At 35.8% G+C, this 20497-nt stretch overlaps 1 long non-coding RNA gene across 3 annotated transcripts in view; it reads right to left on the bottom strand.

Annotated features, from left to right (window-relative positions):
- LOC129035598 (uncharacterized) overlaps nt 1-20497 on the bottom strand; it is a 163814-nt gene that overhangs the window by 129186 nt on the left and 14131 nt on the right. The window contains exons 3-5 of one of the 3 annotated variants that reach the window (XR_008502242.1): nt 16022-16136; nt 7063-7155; nt 2204-2336 (exon numbers count right to left, since the gene is read on the bottom strand). The exons of 1 other annotated variant lie outside the window; for it this stretch is intronic. This is a non-coding gene — a long non-coding RNA (uncharacterized LOC129035598). Of the gene's footprint in view, nt 1-2203; nt 2337-7062; nt 7156-16021; nt 16137-20497 lie in introns of those variants that run through there. One more of the 3 variants, XR_008502244.1, reaches the window with a different exon arrangement.

The following is a 20497-nucleotide window of genomic DNA, read 5'->3' as shown; positions in this document are numbered from 1 at the left end:
TGACAGTGCAGTCTTTAGTCTGCTGCTGAAGGCCTCAGAGTTCCTGGCAAATCACTGGTTTAAGCCAAGATTCTCAAGGCTGAACAACTTGGAGTCTGATGTTAGAGGGCAGGAAGCATCCAGTAGGGGAGGAAGATGAAGGCTGGAACACTCAGCAAGTCTGCTCTTTCCAACATCTTCTGCCTGCTTTATTCTAGCTATGCTGGCAACTGATTAGATGGTGCCCACCCAGATTGAGGGTGGGTCTGCCTCTCTCCATCCGTTAACTCAAATGTTAATCTCCATTGTCAACACCCTCACAGGCATATCCAGAAGCAATACTTTGCATTCTTCAATCCGATCAAGTTGACACTCAACATTAACCATCACAGGAAGTATGAGGTGAGTTTAGTTGGCATGGGTATGTTAATTAATTTGGATTTTATATTGAAGGAATAGGAGAGCCAATGATGGGTCAAAAATCAAGATCAAATTCAGGCATGAATAAAAGGTTGGCAGGTATTGAAACCAGGAAGAAAGTAGCAATATTTTAGGCTGAAGGAAAAGGTAGAAAGCCAAAAACTTTAATGGAACTGAACTTAGGCCATGACTGTGGGAGAGTGAAAGTACAGCAGTATAGAGAGAACGAGAATCTAGACTTGAGAGAACTTGATGAAGTGAGAATGAGGGAAAGGATGACTGGAGGAAAATTCTCAACTCTCTTATTGCACAAGAATATCCAAAAAGAACAGATTTTGTATATGTAGTGAGACTATCTATATTGAGATTGAATGGTCTAAGGTTTATTCAAATGACCATTAAGTTATCAACTTGGACATGTATGTCCACAGCTCTAAAGAAAAAGCAATCACCTGTATATATATCGCTATATATATCTATGTATATCTATCTATCTGTCTATCTATCTATCTATCTATCTATCTATCTATCTAATCTACCTATCTACCATCTGAGTTCAGGGCCTAGATAAAGGAAAACAAACTGTTAGACATGCAGAAAATGGTAGACAGATAGGAGAAGAAAGAAAAGTATTTTAAGGAAAGTTGAGGGAGGAAGCATTATTAATGGAGTAAGAATGGTATTGAAGTCTAAGAGAAGCCAACCAAGAAAAAGGTCTAGTGAACTTGGCCACTGTGATATAAATTATGGGGGAACAATTCTAGGATAACGTATTTAAATAAATGTTTGAGGGTTGTGATCGATGTGTAATGCAAAGAGGTGGAACTGTTGAACTTGAGGCTAGTATTTATTACACATAGTCGTGAAAGAAGGAAGTGCATCAGGGTAATACTAGTGTTACCAGTTGTGGATGTCCAGGTTCTTGGCATTTTGAACAAAGAATTGGACAAAATGCACAAAGAAAGCAAGTAAAGAATGAAGTCAATTCTCTATCAGGCTTTAAAGAATATTTTATTATCTAAACTTTTTCCACATCTTTCTCCCCTCCTTACTGGTTTATTACTACATTGTTCCACAAATAAACTTTTCAAATCTATAATTTGAACTAGCTGTTTGATAACTTCTGAATTAGACAAAATTATTCTTTTTCTCACTAATAACACAATCCTTTCTGGCACATTGTATATACAGAATTTTGTGTTTACTAGAATTCTTATCCTTAGTAACCTAAAGGTTTACTAAAACCCTAAAAAGCAAGAAATCCTGAACTATCAGATATGGGCATTTATAGATAAGAATAATGCCACAATTTTAGGAACAGATTTCCCCATATCACAACTCTTTCTTGATTGGAAAAGACCCACATATTCAATGAGCATTAATAAAATAATTTTAAGATTTTAATTTACACAAAAAGTTTACTTAAAACATTTATCTCATTCACTGTACTCAATTCTTTCACTTTAACAGTTTATCCAGACTAATTTTGTAAACTGAGATATTAGACACTATCATTTAAAGTTAGTTATTTCCTTGTTAACCCATGTTTTTACTAGCCAGTGAACATCAGGTGCTCACCCAAGCCTAAGTAAGGTTCTCAAAGTTAAATACATAGGTATTTTTGCCAATAACTCAGAAGATTTAGCTAATGCTGAATTACTCTTATTTGTTTTTTTTTTTAAAAAGGCATGTAAAGCAAGATCATTTTGTTTTGGTTGTGTTTATAGTTTTATAACTTTCTATGCCAAACCCCGACACCTGAAAATATCTAGAAGAGACAAATATAGAATCCAGACAAAAATGTATGCTGACAATTCTGAAGGCATTTCTATTTTTATTTTATGAATAATTTTAAAACCAGCTTGTTTAGTAAAGTTATACTGAAGTCATGTGAACTTGAAACTTGTTTGAAAATTGGTGCACGCCCATCGAGGGTCCTGAGTGGGAAAGGAAGAGAGAGAGAGAGAGAGAGAGAGAGAGAGATTGAGATTCCCTTGTATGGAGCAGAAAGAAAAAGGAGAAAAATAAATCTTAAACTTTGGGCTTACCTCCTAGTTGGCTTGCCAAAATATGTTACCAGTGGAAGGTGTCCAGATTCTTGGAGTTTTTAACAAGGAATTGGAAAAAACACACAAACAAAGCAAGGAAAGAATGAAGCAACAAAAGCAGAGATTTATAGAAAATGAAAGCACACTCCACTGGGTGGGAATAGGCCCAAGCAAGTGGCCTAAGGGCCCAGTTACAGAATTTTCTGGGGTTTAAATACCCTCTAGAGGTTTCCATTGGTTACTTGGTGCATGCCCTATGTAAATAAAGAGGCTAAAATGAAGTTACAAAGTCATTTACTCGGTGTACGCTCTACGTAAATGAAGAGGCTATTTCCTTTCATAGCTGAAGTGTTTCAGCTTGATTTAGTTCTAGGAAGTCCTTAGGTTCCCTGCCTCCAGGCCCTATTCTCCTGCCTCGCTAGGATTGTCTATTAATGTCTGAAGGGACTTGAATGGCAAGTATTGGGAGGTGGCAGCGTTTTGATGAGGAAGATAATGAATTGAGAAATGATGCTTGTTTGGACAAGGCCCTAAGAACGTGGCATAAATTAAATGTGGGAGTGATTGGAATTAAGAGCTAAAAGATTATTCATCTTTAAACAGGAAGTAGAGATATTTATGAAAATATATTTAGGGCTTATTCTTGAGCTTTCAGTGGTAAAGTTAGTTTTATAGTTTTCAGTTTGTCTAGATTTGTTTGCTTTTCATTTTTTATGAAAATATTTGCACTGTTGAACTAAACAGTAATCTAAATTATCTGAAAAAATTCAAAATCAGAAGTATCAGAAACAAACAAGTATTGATCAAATTTATTAAATCAATTATACTGTCTCAGAATAAAACTGAAAAATAACTACTTTGGGGAACTACACTGTGACCTCATAGAGCACAATCTAATTTTCACTTTTAGTCCATGATCCTGCATTTTATGTATTGTCAGACCGATCTCTTTGAGGGGAAAACTTTTCAGTTATGATTTACAAAAAGTAATAATTTGATCTTTCATTCATCTATAAATATGAAGCAACAAGTGACTCTTCAGCCAAAAAATAGAAATTTTACTTTTGCCATATGTTAATATATACACTCAGCAAATAAGTTATGCCTTGAGTTTTGAAATGATTAGTCTCAGAAGCAGCATAGAAAGCAATAACAGCAGTATTAGTAGGGACAGGGTATAATACTCACGTATTTACTCACTATAATGATCATAGCCAGTTGTAAATAGACAAAATAAAAATCAGCCATAAGCTATTATAAAAATGTCACAATATTTTAAAAATACTTTTGGGTGAATAGAAAACCTGTAATCTGTAAACCAAAAAGTATCTGAGATAAGTCACAATCAATTTAGAAACTTTATTTTGCCAAGGTTAAGGGTGCACCATTGGCACAGCCTCAGGAGGTCCTGACGACCTATGCCCAAGGAGGTCGAGGGCTAAGACTTGCTTTTACACTATTTAGGGAGACATAATAATCAATAAAAGTAAGATTTGCATTGGTTCAATCTGAAAACGCAGAACAACTCGAAGCAGTGGTGCAGAGGTGGGGCAGCCAAGTCATAGGTAGATTTAAACATATTCTAATTGTCACTTGGTTCAAAGAGTTATTATCTATAAAAAGAAATGTCTGGGTTGCAATAAGGAGTTGTGGGGGCCTAGATGTTGTCATGCAGATGAAGCCTCCAAGTAGCAGGCTTTAGAGATAATAGGTTATAAATGTTTCTTATCAGACTTAAGGACTGTGTTGATGTTAATGCTGGAGGGATAAAATGAGGCATGTTCAACCCCCACTTCACTTCACGGCATGAACCAGTCTTTCAGGTTAAATTTTAGGGTGTCCTGGCAGAGGAGCAGGTCCATTCAAATGATAGCCTGGTGAGTGGGATTTGAATTTTATTTTTGGTTTACAAATCTATAGATTTGGACTTCTTCATACTAAAAGATACATGGCTGTGTTAAGCTAAAGAGTTAGAGAGGAAGGTTGTAGGGAAGAAGGAACAAACGCCGAGGCTGTGCAATTTAGACTCTGGATCCAGGAGGGACAGGGTTCTATCACTGTTTACAGCTCCTGAGACTAAGACTCCAGACAATTTATCTGGATTATTCCTCCCTTAAACTTCCCAGCAAAACACCAGTGCTTTTTCATGGCCATAGCACTAGCCTCCTGAAACAGCTAACTGTGTAAGTTACGTGTCCTATTACCTTGTAATGTCAAAAAATCCTGTACCAGAAGAAAAGAAGTTAAAAGTCTTGTGTTGTAACTTAGAATTACCAAGCTTAAAATGCAAATATGCCCTGGAAAGACAGCACTTAAACACCCATTAGTATAAGATTTGCTTTTGTTTTGAAGCTTAAGGTAAATGGAAATGGGGAACAAGCATATATTAGGTTCATGAAATTAAGGATGATGACATAAAGCCAGAGTTGAGCTTCACATAAGATTCACACTCAGTTATACCTGGGTTCCCACTGAAATTCAGGAGGTCAACAGAGAGCCAAATGTGAAAGCATTTTGCCTTATAGAAGCAAAATAAGCAGGTCTTCATTCGATTTAAGATTGTAAAATTTTTTGCTTGCTGTTAACAAGTCTCATTTCATATTAAAGACCTTTATATACCATACATTGGTCAACGTACAAAAGAAGTTGTTATAAAGACCTCCTAAAACCATACTTTGTTTTGCGTATCTGATGAAGTGAAAGTAGCCATAAATACCTTGGTAATTTCATCCCTCTGTCATTGTAATAGGCCTTTTTAAGTTTGCTAATCTTTCACACATTGAATTTAATAATAGTTATTTGCAAGTGAAGAACATACTATCCCAAATGACCACAACTGAAATGCAAATATAATTTCCTAATATATAAGAGCAGACACTTTAGTGTTAGAAAAGGCTATAAGGCTGTCTCTTAATCCTTTTTACTCTTCTTACTACTTGTAAAACTTGGGGTAACTTATGAATGGTAAGTCTTAGTTTTCATATACATTAAATAGCACTTCATGGAATTCTAATGAATATTAAATAATGTTGCAGAATTTTGCTCCTTAGTTCAGTTAAAACTAGGAGCTTGTCACACAACCAGGAAAATTTAGGCACGGGGACACATTGAAGGGTGAGTATAGCAGGATTTTATTGGGTGAAAAGGGAAAAAAAAGGAAAATAAAACTCAGCAAAGTGAAATGGAGTCCTGCTAACAGGCCCTCTACTTCACAGATTGACTCCCAGGTCACCACAAAAGCTGAAGAGATTAGGCGCCTCCCTTGCATAAGGCAGGAATTCCCCATGGTTCCACCCACTTCCCATAGTGCACAGGTTGGGCTCCAGTCGGCTGTGGGCATGCCCAGACAAGCCCTGGGCAGGTTCCTTCATCTGCTCAAAAGCACTTGTAGGGCAGGCTGGGGAGTCTCTGGGGACCTCTTTTTATCTGCCTAGGCATTTGGCTGTCTCAATATAATGCATTGTAATGAGAGGTGAAGCTGGCTGAGCTTCTGGGTCGGGTGGGGACTTGGAGAACTTTTATGTCTAGCTAAAGGATTGTAAACACACCAATCAGCGCTATGTATGTAGCTAAAGGTTTGTAAATGCACCAATCAGAACTCTGTGTCTAGCTAAAGATTTGAAAACGCACCAATCAGCACTCTGTAAAAATGGACCAATCAGCAGGATGTGGGCGGGGCCAAACAAGCAAATAAAAGCTGGCCACCGGAGCCAGCAGCGGCAACCCACTTGGGTCCGTTTCCATTCTGTGATAGCTTTGTTCTTTTGCTCTTCACAATAAATCTTGCTGCTGCTCACTTTTTAGGTCTGCACTATCTTTATGAGCTGTAACACTCACCACAGGGGTCTGCGGCTTCATTCCTTGTTAGAGTCATTTGGAAAATGACAGTTTTCTTGGACTTAAAATAAGTTTGAAAGAATAACTACAGAGACAGAATTTTTTTTTACAGTGTATGTGCAGAATATGTATGTTTTGTATGTGGCACAGATTTATTAGCAGAAAATGCTATTTCTACTAGATTTGAGACTGTGTTTTAACTAAGACATTATCTTTACCTTAAAAGGTAAAGATTTTAAAAGGTAAAGTTTTACCCTAAAAGTCTATTTTCTACAAGCTATTTTATTTTCCAAGAAACAGTGGTAGATTATTGGAAAGAGTTCACAGAAGTGGGCTTCTGGAAATGGATGAGGTTAGTGACAAGAACCCTTGAGAATTTTAAGTACACAATATTTGCACCAACACACTGAAATGGTGGGAGCCAAGGTTAGACAGGCATAACCTCCATGGAGTCTAAGGTCAGCACTAAGCCCTTATCTATGTCCAGTAAACTGATAATACTACTACTTAGATGCAGGAAGTGACGAGACTTCAAGCAATTATTGATGCCTACTTTCATAAAATCTACCTGCTTGGATAGGAAAAGCAGACCTACATTATTTCAGAGAAGTGAAAACCTATTGTTTTGCAATACCACTAGAGAATGTGTACAATTTATAATAAATATTGTTGCAAGGAATTTATACTTTCAATATAACCAATGTGTTTCATAATCATTTATTATTTATTGTCTACTAGTTTCTATGTGTTTTGTATCACAGTTTTATTAAATACTCACAGCATCTCTGCAAGGGCAAATTTCTTAGTCTCATTTTGGTGATGAAAGCTTCGAAGCTCAGACAGTTTAATAGTGTTGGCTAAGGTTGCACAACTGGTGGATGGCAAAGCACAATTCAATTTTTAATGAGTTACTATGATTGTATATTCTTTTTCTATTCTCCCTGACAGTAGGTAACTGATTGTATAACACCACTTAATTAATCTTATATGAGCTATAGTCTCAGTCATTTTTCTTTCCTACCAAGGAGAATGCTTGCAATGCAAATAAATAGATGTGTATTTTTTTGTTTAATAAGGAAGTTACAATGGACTCATTCTCAGTGGGGCATTTAATTTGAATTTTATTTTTTTACTTGGGATTATGTGTATTGAGACACTTCATAGTTCAGGACCAAAAGTGTAACAACTCATTATAGTTGTTAAGAATATAGCTTTGGAATTCAGCAGGCTTGAAATCTTGTATCACCTGCATTGCTTTCTAGGTAAATTATATACTAAGTAAATTTTGCTAAGTTCTGAATCTCCCTAAACCATACTTTTCTCACACGCAAAAGGAGAAATATAATACACTTGTAATCCCAGCACTTTGGGAGACCCAGGGGGTAGATCACCAGAGATCAGGAGTTCAAGATCAGCCTGGCCAACATGGTGAAACCCCGTCTCTACCAAAAATACAAAAAATTAGCCAGGCGTGGTGGCAAGCACATGTAATCCAGCTACTCAGGAGGCTGAGGCGGAAGAATCATTTGAACCCGGCAGGCTGAGGTTGCAGTGAGCGGAGATTGCACCATTGCACTCCAGCCTGAGCAACAAGAGTGAAACTCCGTCTCAAAAAAAAAAAAAAGAAGGAAAAAAAAAGTTTTGCTAGAGGAAACGTTAGTGAAGCAAAAGGTAAGCATTTAACAAATGATACCATACCTTTTATTTTTAACAAATTGTTTGAAAGTGTTGTCAATTTGCTTAAAGGCCAAGTTATATCTGTTTTTTCTCTTATATTAATATATCCCATTTTCTTAAAATAAAATATGTTCCATTTTTCCAAACTTGTCCAAGTGCCGCAATCTAATAGCCAGTGAATTATAGTATTTGTTTTAACCAGGCATTGACCATTTTTTTTCTGTAAGGTTCATGTAAGGAAATATTTTAGGTTTGGTTGGCCAAGCAGTCATATGCAACTACTTATCACTGCCTTTATGGCCTATAAGTAGCCAAAGATAATATGTAAATAAAAGGTGTTGCTGTTTTAGAAGAAAACTTTATTTTCTTTCTTTTTTTTTAACATTTTAGGTTTGGAGGTTCATGTGCAGGTTTGTTACATAGGTAAACACGTGCCGTGGGGGTTCATGGTACATGATATTTCATCACCCAAGTATTAAGTCCAGTATCCAATATTTATCTTCTCTGCTCTTCTCCCTTCTCCTGCACTCCCCCTTCAAGTAGATCCTAGTGTCTGTTTCCTTCTTTGTGTTCATAAATTCTTATGATTTAGTTCCCACTTATAAGTGAGAACATGCTGTATTTGATTTTCTGTTCTTGCATTAGTTTGCTAAGGATAATAGCCTCCAGCTCCACTTATGTTCCCCCACTAAAGACATGATCTTATTATTTTTCATGGCTGCATAGTATTCTATGGTATATATGTACCATGTTTTATTTATCCAATGTGTCATAGATGGGCATTTATGTTGATTCCATAGCTTGGCTATTGTGAATAGTGCTGCAATGAACATTTGTATGCATGTGTCTTTTGGCAGAATGATTCATCTTCTTCTGGATATATACCCAGTAATGGGATGGTTGAGTTGATTGGTAGTTCTGCTTTTAGCTCTTTGAGGAATTGCCATACTGCTTTCCACAATAGTTGAACTAATTTACACTCCCACCAACAGTATATAAGTGTTTCTTTTTCTCCACAACCTCACCAGCATCTCTTATTTTTTGACTTTTTAGTAATAGCCATTGTGGCTGATGTGAGATTGTACCTCATAATGGTTTTGATTTACAATTCTCTAAAGATCACTGATATTGAGTTTTTTTATATGCTTGTTGGCTGAAAGTATCTCTTTTTATGAGAAGTGTCTGTTCATGTCATTTGCCCACTTTTTAATGTAGTTATTTTTCTCTTGTAAAATTAAGTTCCTTATAGATGCTGGATATTAGATCTTTGTTGAACGCATAGTTTGCAAATATTTTCTCTCATTCTAGAGGATGCCTGTTTACTCTGTTGATACTTTCTTTTGCAGCACAGAAGCTCTTAAGTTTAATTATATCCCATTTGTCAATTTTTGCTTTTGTTGCAATTGTTTTTCAAGTTTTTGTCATGAAATCTTTGCCCAGTCTTATGTCCAGGATGGTATTTCCTAGGTTATCTTCCAGGGATTTTATAGTTTTGGGTTTTGCATTTAAGTCTTTAATCCATCTTCAGTTGATTTTTGTGTATATTGTAAGGAAGGGGTCTAACTTCAATCTTCTGTATATGGCTAGTGAGTTATCCCAGCACCATTTATCGAACAGGGAGTCTTTTCCCTGCTGTTTGTTTTTGTCAGCATTGTTCAAGATCAGATGGTCATAGATGTTTGGCCTTATTTCTGGGTTCTGTGTTCTGTTCCATTTGTCTACGCACCTATTTTTGTACCAGTACCATGCTGTTTTGGTTTCTGTAGCCTTGTAGCATAGTTTGAAATCAGGTAATGTGATGCCTCCAGCTTTGTTCTGTTTGTTTATGATTGCCGTGGCCATTCTGTATCTTTTTGGTTCTATACAAATTTTAGATAGTTTTTTCTAGTTCAGTGAAGAATGTAATTAGTAGTTTCATAGGAATAGCATTAAGTCTGTACATTTCTTTGGGCAGTGTAGCCATTTTAATGATATTGATCCTTCCTATTTATGAGCAGGGGATGTATTTCCCATTTGTTTGTGTCTTCTCTGATTGGAGCAGTGTTTTGTAATTATCTTTGTAGAGATCTTTTGTAGAGATCTTTTACCTCCCTGGCTAGCTGTATTCCTCAAAATTTTATTCTTTTTGGGAAATTGTGATGAGATTGCCTTTCTGATTGGGCTCTCAGTTTGGCTGTTGTTGGTGTATAAGAATGGCAGTGATTTTTGTGCATTGATTTTGTATCCTGCCACTTTGCTGAAGTTGTTTATCAGCTGGAGGAGCTTTTGGGCTGAGACTATGGGGTGTTCTAGATATAAAATTATGTCATTTGCAACAAAGATAGATAGTTTGACTTTCTCTCTTCCTATTTGGATGCACTTTCTTTTTTCTCTTGCCTGATTGCTGTGTCTAGGACTTCCAATACTACGTTGAATAGAAGTGGTGAGAAAGGGCATTCTACTTTATTTTCAAAAACAGATTGTAAGTGAATTTGGCCTGTGAGTCACAGCTGCTTCATTCCTGAATAAATTATTGATAAGTGGTCATTGATTATCTGCTGTTATTCAACATATCAGTAGAATCACTTTATATCTATGAACAACTAAATATCTAGAAATGCAACACATATTAACTAATGTATTTGTTTTAAGAAAATTGCTTATTTTATTGGCACTGTCACATGCATTGGTGTCTCTGCCTACCTCTTTTTCTCAATCTTATTTCTGGATTCTGAATAAAGAAAGAAATAAGCTGCAAAAACTTAAAAATATGTAATATGTATGTTAGCTGGCTTTCAAAATGTTTTGTTAGACCCAAAATAGTAATGCCTTTTGCAGCATGACCTAGTATTTAACTTACATACACGCAGATATATGCGCATGCATGTGTGTCAAATTCTGATCTATTCTATTTCATTTCATGCCATTGCATTATATTCTTTTTCCAGCAAAGGTAACATAAAACTAGGCTCACTAAAATAATTTCATGATATACTATTGCATTATAAACTATAGTTTAGGAAATTAAGATAAGGCATAAGGATCCAGAAACTCACGGGATAGATCTTTAGTGGATTCCTATCCTACAGACATCTTTCTCATAATGTTGCAATACAATTGCCAGGTTCCTGCACCTGCTGCACAACAATAGACCAATACACTGAGAAAACAGAGTTTTCAGAATAGAAAGAGTTTAATAATAGCCAGACAACTGAGTGAACAGAATCCTCAAGCCCTAGGGTTTTTAAGGGGATTATGGAGGGTGAGGGTCTGGAAAATTGGGGTCATTGATTGGTTGGGACAAAGGAGATGAAATCATTAGGATGTGAAAACTGCATTTCTTGCCACATAGCAAGAAGGAATGAAGAAGCACAAGTGGAAACTCCTAATAAATCCATCAGATCTTGTGAGACTTATTCACTAACATGAGTATAGCATGAGAAAGACTGGCCCTCATGATTCAACAACCTCCCTCAGAGACCTTCTCACGACATGTGCAAATTCTGGGAGATACAATTCAAGATGACATTTGGGTGGTGACACAGCCAAACCATATCATTCTGCCCCTGCCCGCCCCCCCAAATCTCATGTCCTCACATTTCAAAACCAATCATGCCTTTCCAACAGTCCCACAAAGTCTTAACTCATTTCAGCATTAACCCAAACATCTACAGTCCAAAGTCTCATCTGAGAAAAGGCAAGTCTCTTCCACATACAAGCCTGTAAAATCAAAAGCAAGCTAGTTACTTCCTAGATGCAATGGGTGTACAGGTATTGGGTAAATACAGCTATTCCAAATGGGAGAAATTGGCCAAAACAAATGGGTTATAGGGTCCATGCAAGCCCAAAATCCAGCAGGGCAGTCAAATTTTAAAGCTCCAAAATGATCTCCTTTGACTCTAGGTCTCACATTCAGGTAACACTGATGCAAATGGTGGGTTCCCATGGTCTTGGGCAGCTCTGCCCCTGGGCTTTGCAGGGACAGTCTCCCTCCTGGCTGATTTCACAGTCTGGCATTGAGTGTCTGCAACTTCTCAGGAGGCTGAGGCAGGGGAATTGCTTGAATCCCCGGGAGAATGCGGTAAGTGGAGATTATGCCACTGAGCTCTAGCCTGGGCAACAGAGTGAGACTCCATCTCCAAAAGAGGAAAAAAAAATTAGACTCCTTGCTACTTATGCAAATTTTTGCAGCCAGCTTGAATTTCCCCTTAAAAATAGATTTTTCTTTTCTATTGCATTGTCAGGATGCACACTTTCTGAACTTTTATGCTCTGTTTCCATTTTAAAACTAAATGCTTTTAAGAGCACCCAAGTCACCTTTTGAATGCTTTGCTGCTTAGAAATTTCCTCTGCCAGATACTCTAAATCATCTCTCTCAAGTTCAAAGTTCTACAAATCTCTAGGGCAGGGGCAAAATATTTCTAGTTTCTTTGCTAAAACATAACAAGAGTCACCTTTGTTCTAGTTCCCAACAAGTTCCTCATCTCCATCTGAGACTACCTCAGCCTGCGCCTTATTGTTCATATCACTATCAGCATTTTTGTCAAAGCCATTCGACAAGTCTCTAGGAGGTTCCAAACTTTCCCACATTTTCCTGTCTTCTTCTGAGCCCTCCAAACTGTTCCAACCTCTGCCTGTTACCCAGTTCCAAAGTTGCTTCCACATTTTCAGGTATCTTTTCAGCAATGCCCCACTCTACTGGTACCAATTTACTGTATTGGTTCTTTTTCATGCTTTTGATAAAGACATACTCAAAACTGGGAACAAAAAAAGGTTTAATTGGACTTATAGTTCCACATGGCTGGAGAGACCTCAGAATCATGGCGGTAGGTGAAAGGCACTTCTTACATGGTGGTGGCATGAGAAAAATGAGGAAGAAGCAAAAGCAGAAACGCCTGATAAACCCATCAGATCTTGTGAGACTTATTCACTATCATGAGAATAGCACAGAAAAGAGCAGCCCCCATGATTCAATTACCTCCCCCTGATTCCCTCCCACAACATGTGGGAATTCTGGGAGATACAGCTGAAGTTGAGATTTGGGTGTGGACACAGCCAAACCATATCAAAGCCATTTGTGGAATCCTTAAGAAATTCAAGCCTTTTTGTGCTCTACTTTGAAATATATAACTGATTCTCACTTGATGTCAGAAATGCTACCTCTATTAATAAGTTGACAACTGTTCCAAAATACTTTTGGAGAACATTTTTGAGTTGGAGAAATAGACTAGAATAGAAACATAAATAAAATAAAAAGTAGAAAATGAGTCATTTTTTTAAAGTCTATTTTTTGCCTAGGGACAACAATACATTAGGCAGCAAATTTGTTTCTTTTAAGCAATCTTTAGTCAAATGCTTTTTTTCAAAATTTATAAAGTTTCTTTCTCAGAGCTTTTTTGGGGTTACAGATAAGTTAAAGCAAGTCCAGAAAGGTCACATTTACTCTGCCCCAGACCCCATTCCCTCTGTCCTAAACAGTTTTTATTATTAATATCTTGCATTGATGTGAAACATTTGTTACAATTGATGAACTAATATTGACATATTATAATTAACTAAAGTCAGTAGTTTATATTAGGACTCACTTTTGTGTTTTACAGTTCAATAGCTTTTGACAAATGCTTAATGTCATGCATCCATTATTAAAGCATAGCAGAGAATGGTTCCACTGCTATAAAAAGTGTCCTGTGCTCTGCATATTCATCCCTTCCTTTCTTCCTTTCCTAACCCCTGGCAACTACTCATGTTTTTACTGTCTGTGTAGTTTTGTCTTTTGCGATATGTCATATAGCTAGAATTGTATTGTATGTAGTCTTTTCATACTGATTTCTCTTACTGAGAAATATGTATTTAAGGTTCATCCATGTATTTTCATGGCTTGATAGCTCATTTACATTTATTACAAAATAAGATTCTATTTACTGTAATTTATTCACTTACCTACTGAAGGACATCCTGGTTGCATGCAAATTTTGGCAATTGTGAATAAAACTCACATTAAAAATTGTGTGCGGGTTTTGTACGGTTGCAAGAGTTCAACTCACTTGGCAAATACATAAGAGTATGATTGCTGATTATATGCTAAAACCATATTTAGCTTTGAAAAAACTGCCAAACTCTTCAAAAGCAGTTGTACCATTTGCATTCCCACCAGCAATGACTGGGAGTTCCTGCTTGTCCACATATTTATCTACATTTGTTGTTTTCAGGAATTTAGATTTTAGTCACCCTAATAGGTATGTAGTGCATGACATTGTTTTAATTCACAATTTCCTAATGACATATGATGTTGAGCATCTTTTCATATGTTAATTTTCCATCTGTGTATACTGTCTGCTGAGGTGACTGCTCAGATCTTTCGCCTAGATTTAATTGGATTGTTTCTTTTCCTATTGTTGTTTTAAAAGTTCATGCATATTTTATGTACAAGTCTTTTATCAGATATGTTTTGCAAATATTTTCTCCCAGTCTGTAACTCATGTTTTTATTTCCTTAACAGTGTTCTTCTCAGAGTAGTTTTAAATTTTAGTACAGTCCAGCTTATTGATTTTTTCTTTCATGAATCCTGCTTTTGATGTTGTATCTAAAATCTCATTGCTAAACTCAAGTTTACCTAAATTTTCTCCCATTTTATCTTTTAGAAGCTCTGTGTATTATCTATAATAGACAATCATATCATCTCTGAATGAAGACAGTTTTCTTTCATTCCTTCCTTCTGTATGTCTTTACCTTTTCTTGTCTTATTGCATTAGCTAGGACTTCCACTATGATGTTGAATAGGAGATGTGAGAAGCATATCCGTGCCTTTTTTTTCCTGATCTTAGGGAAAAATTCCTTAGTTTGTCATAATTAAGTGTGATGTTAGTTGTAGGGTTTTTTGTTGTTGTTGAGGCTGTTTTGATTTTTTGTTTTTTTTGTAGATACTCTTTATCAAGTTGAGGAAGTTCCCCCCATTCCTTCTGGAGGCTCCAGAAGAAGGATATATTTCCTTGCTTTTCTTAGCTTCTAGAGGCTTTCTGCATTTCTTGGCATGTGGCCCTTTTCTCCACCTTTCATGTGCATCACTCCAACCTCCACTTTCATTGTTATATCTCCTTTATCTGACTTTGATCCTCTTGCCTGCCTCTTAATAAGGTCCCTTGTGATTACACTGGTTCAACCATGATAATCCATATTAATCTCCTAATCTCCAGACCTTTAATTCAATCACATATGCAAACTCCCTTTTGCCATGTAAGGTAACCAATTTATAACTTCTGGAGATTAGAACCTAGACACCTTGGAGAGGGGGCCTTTATTCTGTCTACCACAGTAACATCCCTTGCTTCTATTTTTTACAATTTAAGCCTGCCTTTCACATTCCTTTAGATTTACTTAACATACCACTTACACAGTGACATTTTTCCTGAACAATTTAGTGAGATTTATTTTCCTTTTCCTTTATGCTTTCTTTGCATCATTCTTCTGGCTTTATTATTTATATTCATTTGTATTCACTAAAAGTCTCTTTACCTCTTCTTGTTGTCTCCAGACTTTTTTTTTTCAATTATCTTTCCATTTCATCATTACAATAACAGCTTAAGAATACTTATTCCTAAACTGAGTGCAGTGGCTTATGCCTGTAATCCCAGCACTTTGGGAGGCCAAGGTGGGCGGATCATTTGAGTTCAGGAGTTCAAGACCAGCCTGGTCAACATGGTGAAACCCTGTCTCTACTAAAAATACAAAAAATTGAGCCAGGCATGGTGGCGTGCACCTCTCATCCCAGCTACTTGGGAGACAGAGGCATGAGAATCGCTTGAACCCAGGAGGCAAAGGTTGCAGTGAGCTGAGATCACACCACTGTACTCCAGCCTGGGCAACAGAGTGAGACCCTGTCTAAAAACAAAAATACTTATTCCTACAACAAATATTTGTTTTGCTCCTGTTATATGTCAAGTCCTGTGATAGGAACTGAGATTTTTAGGATAAGCAAAGGAGAATTTTTTTTTCTTAACAGAGCTTACAAATCACAAAAATGTTTAATTATAATATGACATAAATTTATTGAAGATGAGATTAAGTGAAATTGCATAGTGTACCTGAGCTGGTCTGGTGGGGGAGTGGTGGTGGCAGTGGTGGTGGTAGAGGTTAAGAAGAGGTTGGAGATTCACAACGATTTTAAAATGAGACCTGAAGCTTGGAAGATGTTTCCAGCTGAGAAAAAAAGCATATACAAGGGGTTTTACAGCAAGAACAAATATTCAAAGAGGTCATATTAGGTCAGAAGAATTGCATATGGAGAAAGGGAAAGAACAGCACAGGGTGGGGCTTTAGAGGTAGGCAAGGGCTAGATCTTAAGGGATTTTGAGCCGTGTTACAAGTTCTTACTGGTAACTGTGGGTTTTAAGCAGTGAACTACTATGGTTTCATGCAGGTTTTAAAAAGATCACTACGATAATTACATTCATTTTTAAACATATTTGATATTTACTTACAGCTTGATTATATCCCACAATAATTTTTCACACTACATTGTATATAGCCTTACTAATTGAGAATATTTTTCATGGCCGGGCTCAGTGGCTCACACTTGTAATCTCTACACTTTGGGAGGCTGAGGTGGGCGGATTATGAGGTCAAGAGATGGAGACCATTCTGGCCAACGTGGGGAAACCCCATCTTTACTTAAAATAAAAAAATTAGCTGAGTGTGGTAGCATGTGCCTGTAGTCCCAGCTACTTGGGAGGCTGAGGCGGGAGAATCATTTGAACCGGGAGGTGGAGGTTGCAGTGAGGAGAGATGGCGCCATTGCATTCCAGCCTGGGTGACAGAGCAAGACTCCATCTCAAAAAAAAAAAAAAAAAAAAAAGAATATTTTGTTACTTCCTACAGTGTTTGTTTTTGGAAAAATAGTACTTCTTTATTAAGCATACCTTTATGCTTTGGAAAGTTCCTAAATTGGGAATATGCCTGTTATTTCTCCTTCATGTTTCTCCCCACTCACTACCCTCCACACATGTACACAATGTCTGTCTCTCACTCCTCTCTCTCTCTCTCACACACACACACACACACACATTGAGAATCACCTTATTACGCTCTAAAGTCTAAACTCATGAGGATCTCATTTCATACTCTCCTATTTAGTATTCATTTGCTTTTATAGTCTCATACTTCACTGTGGGTTTCTCTATTAGTACTCAATCTCATTGTACTATTTGACACATTTTTTTCTAATATGTCATAAACCTCAGTGTAAGTGTTTATGAGATTTCAACTGCATTATGCTATGTGCCTACATTAAGGTGAAATCATTATATTTAATTAACTGTTGTGTAAATACTTCATCCTGTACATTGTCTATACATTGAGAATATATAAGAAATATTTCTTTTACAGCCTTACTACTTCTACCAAATTAAGTTAGTATTTATCGCACAGATATTATATATAGTGTTAAATATTGTATTTCTCTTTTTAACTTTGTCCTTAGGAAGCTTAAAGTTGTATTTGAAAGCCCATTCTAGCAACTGTATTGATTGACTAGACAACATTATTGTGTGTGTAACTCTTAACCGAAAGAATTATTATTTTCTTATTATTTTTTTACTTTTCTAAGTATATGTGACCTATTATTTTAACTATCTTATACTTCATGTGTTTTAGTTTTTTTATTGTGAAGTATAACATGCATAAGAAAAATTATACAAAACAGCTGTCTGAATAATCAATTAGTATTAAACACTTATAACCACCTATGAAGACAAAAATGGCAACATTGTAAGTCCACTAACAACCCCCTGCATAACCAGTCTTATTGATAGTCGCTCCCTTCCATTCCAGGATATACCTAATATCCTGATATTTAATGAATATTATGATTTGTATGGTAATTTGTTAATTGCTTTTAATTACATTTTTACTTATATAAGTAGAGTCTTTAAGTATGTATTCTTGTATGTCTTATCAGATTATTTTTCTTCTGCCTTAAAAGTTTCCTCTTGTACTTTCTTTTGTGTAAGACTACTGCTGGAAGTCTGCTTTTATTTTATAAAAACATATTTTCAAACTTTCCTTGAAGAAAAACATACTGAACATAAAATTTTAGTTCCAAGTTATTTTTCTACCTTGGAGTACTCATTAGACTATCTTCTGGCTTCTATGTTTTTATTAATATATTAGCTATCAGTCTCACTGGTGTTCTTTTGAATGTAATCTATTTCTATCCCACTATCCCAGGCAACCATGTTTTAAGATTTTTCTCTTTGTATATATATTTCTGCAGGTCTACTTTGATACATCTTGGAATAAACTTGTGATTGTTGCAATTTATTGAGTTTGAAGTTTTTGGGAAAATATTAGTCTGTGGATTTCAATGCCTTTTGAAAATTCTCAACATTTATAGATTCAAATGCTGCTTCTTTTCCATTCTTTCTCTCTCTTCTCTTTCTGGATTCTTAAACATATGTCTTATATTTTGTCTGTATCTTCTATGTCTTGTACCTTGTCTTTTTTTCTTCCTATTTACATTATTTACAATTAATTTCTTTCATTTTATTTATCATTTAAAATTTTTAACTTAAAATTAAAAATTTTAATTTCAATTTTAATTTACATTTTTAAAATTAAGATGTAATTTCAAAAGCTGTTGTACAAAATAATGCAACAAATTTTTTTTGGTACACTTTGCTTGGTTTTTCCAATGGTAACACTTTACAGGACTATCGTACATTATCACAAAGTATTGGCATTAATAAAATCAACTGACATTATTCAGATTTCCCCAGTTTTACTTGTAATTATTTGTGTGCATCTGTATATATTTATGCTTCTTTTTACATACATTTTTAATCTATATTTCTGTTCTCAAATTCTCTTCGACTTTTTTTATCCTTCAACTATTCTCAAATATTTTTCTTTATTCTAGCCTTGGTTGAACCTGACCATAAATTTCTTTAATCAGATTATTTTTTAGCTGCTCTAATGTTTTACTGATTTTTTTTAAATATACACTGCAATTTTTAATAGTTTTAGTTTCTTGCTAAAAGTTTTATATTTAGCTTTTTTCCATAAAGGAAATGCATAGTTGTTTTTAAATGTTCTATGTCTGGTAGTTCTAATCTCTGGAATACTAGTATATCTGCTTCAGTTATTTCTTGTTTCTGCTGTTTCTCATTGATCCTGTCATGTTTTAATGTTTCTGGTTACCTGTATTACATGCTAATGAGGGAGTTTGAAGATTGTAGAAATAATTCCAGGTATTGGATGACACTTTCTTCCTCTAGAGAAAATTTTATGTTTCCATAGACTGAACCACTAGAAATATGGGATCATCTAGAAGGTGACATCAGCAAGATGGCAGAATAGAAAGTCTCCTGGTTGATTCTTCCCAGAGTAACAATTATTTCACAATCATCCATAGACAAAAGTTCCTCTGTGGGAGTTTTGGGATTCAGGAAGGAGGTTGTGAAACCTTGGTGGATCCTGAGACCTAGGAGAGCCATTTTGAGGGGGCAGACTCATGCCTAGGTGGTAGACTTTCTGAGCACCGTCCTGGCTGTAGACCCAGAAAATATCCTTGTCCCCCTGAAGACTCATTTGTCCTTGATTCTGCTAACAGAACCATCTACCAAGACATCAGTTACATTCACTTGTGCTTTGGGTGATAGGCCTACTGACCTTCGTCCTGGCTGTGATCATCTTAATAGATGCAGAAAAGCTTTTGGCAAAACTCAACATATTTTCCTGCTGAAAATTTTTAACAAATGAAATATAGAAGCAATGTACTTCAACAAAATAAAGGCCACATGTGACAAGGCTACACCTAACATCATACTCAATGGTGAAAATTTGAAACATTTTTTTCTTAGATCAGGAAAAAGGCAAGGGTACCCACTCTTAATACTTCTATTCAACATAGTTCTAACCAGAGAAATTAGGCAAGAAAAAGAAATAAAGGCACCAAAATCAGAAAGGAAGAAGTTATCACTGTCTGTTTGCAAATGAAATGATCTTATACAAAGAAAATCCTAAAGACTTTGACAAAAATTGTTAGAACTAATAAATGAATTCAGTAAAGCTGCAGGATACAAAATCAACACACAAAAATCAGTTGCATTTTTAGACACTAACAACTAGCTATATCAAAGAGAAGTTGAGAAAATAATCTCATTTATAGTAGCATGAAAAAGAATAAAATATTTAGGAATAATTAAAACAAGAAAAGCAAAGAACTCTGCTTTTGGAAATTATAAGAAAATTGGGGAAAGACACAACTAAATGAAAAGATATTCTGTGTGAGTGGACTGGAAATATTAATAGTCTTAAAACATCCATACTATCCAAAACAGCCTACAGATTAATTGCAATCCCAATCCAAATACCAGTGGCATTTTTCACGGAAAAAAAATTCTAAAATTTATATGGAATCACAAAATACACCAAATAATAAGAGCAATCTTGAGAATGAACAAAGGTGGAGGTATTGCGCTACCTGATTTCAAACTACATTGCAAAGCTATGGTAATCAAAATAATATAATACTGAGAGAAAGACAGGCATATAGGCCCATGGAA

Source organism: Pongo pygmaeus, chromosome 3 (assembly GCF_028885625.2).
Source record: "Pongo pygmaeus isolate AG05252 chromosome 3, NHGRI_mPonPyg2-v2.0_pri, whole genome shotgun sequence".
Lineage (NCBI taxonomy): Eukaryota > Metazoa > Chordata > Mammalia > Primates > Hominidae > Pongo > Pongo pygmaeus.
The sequence above is the reverse complement of the archived record's forward strand: the minus strand, read 5'-3'. Positions and strand labels throughout refer to the sequence as shown.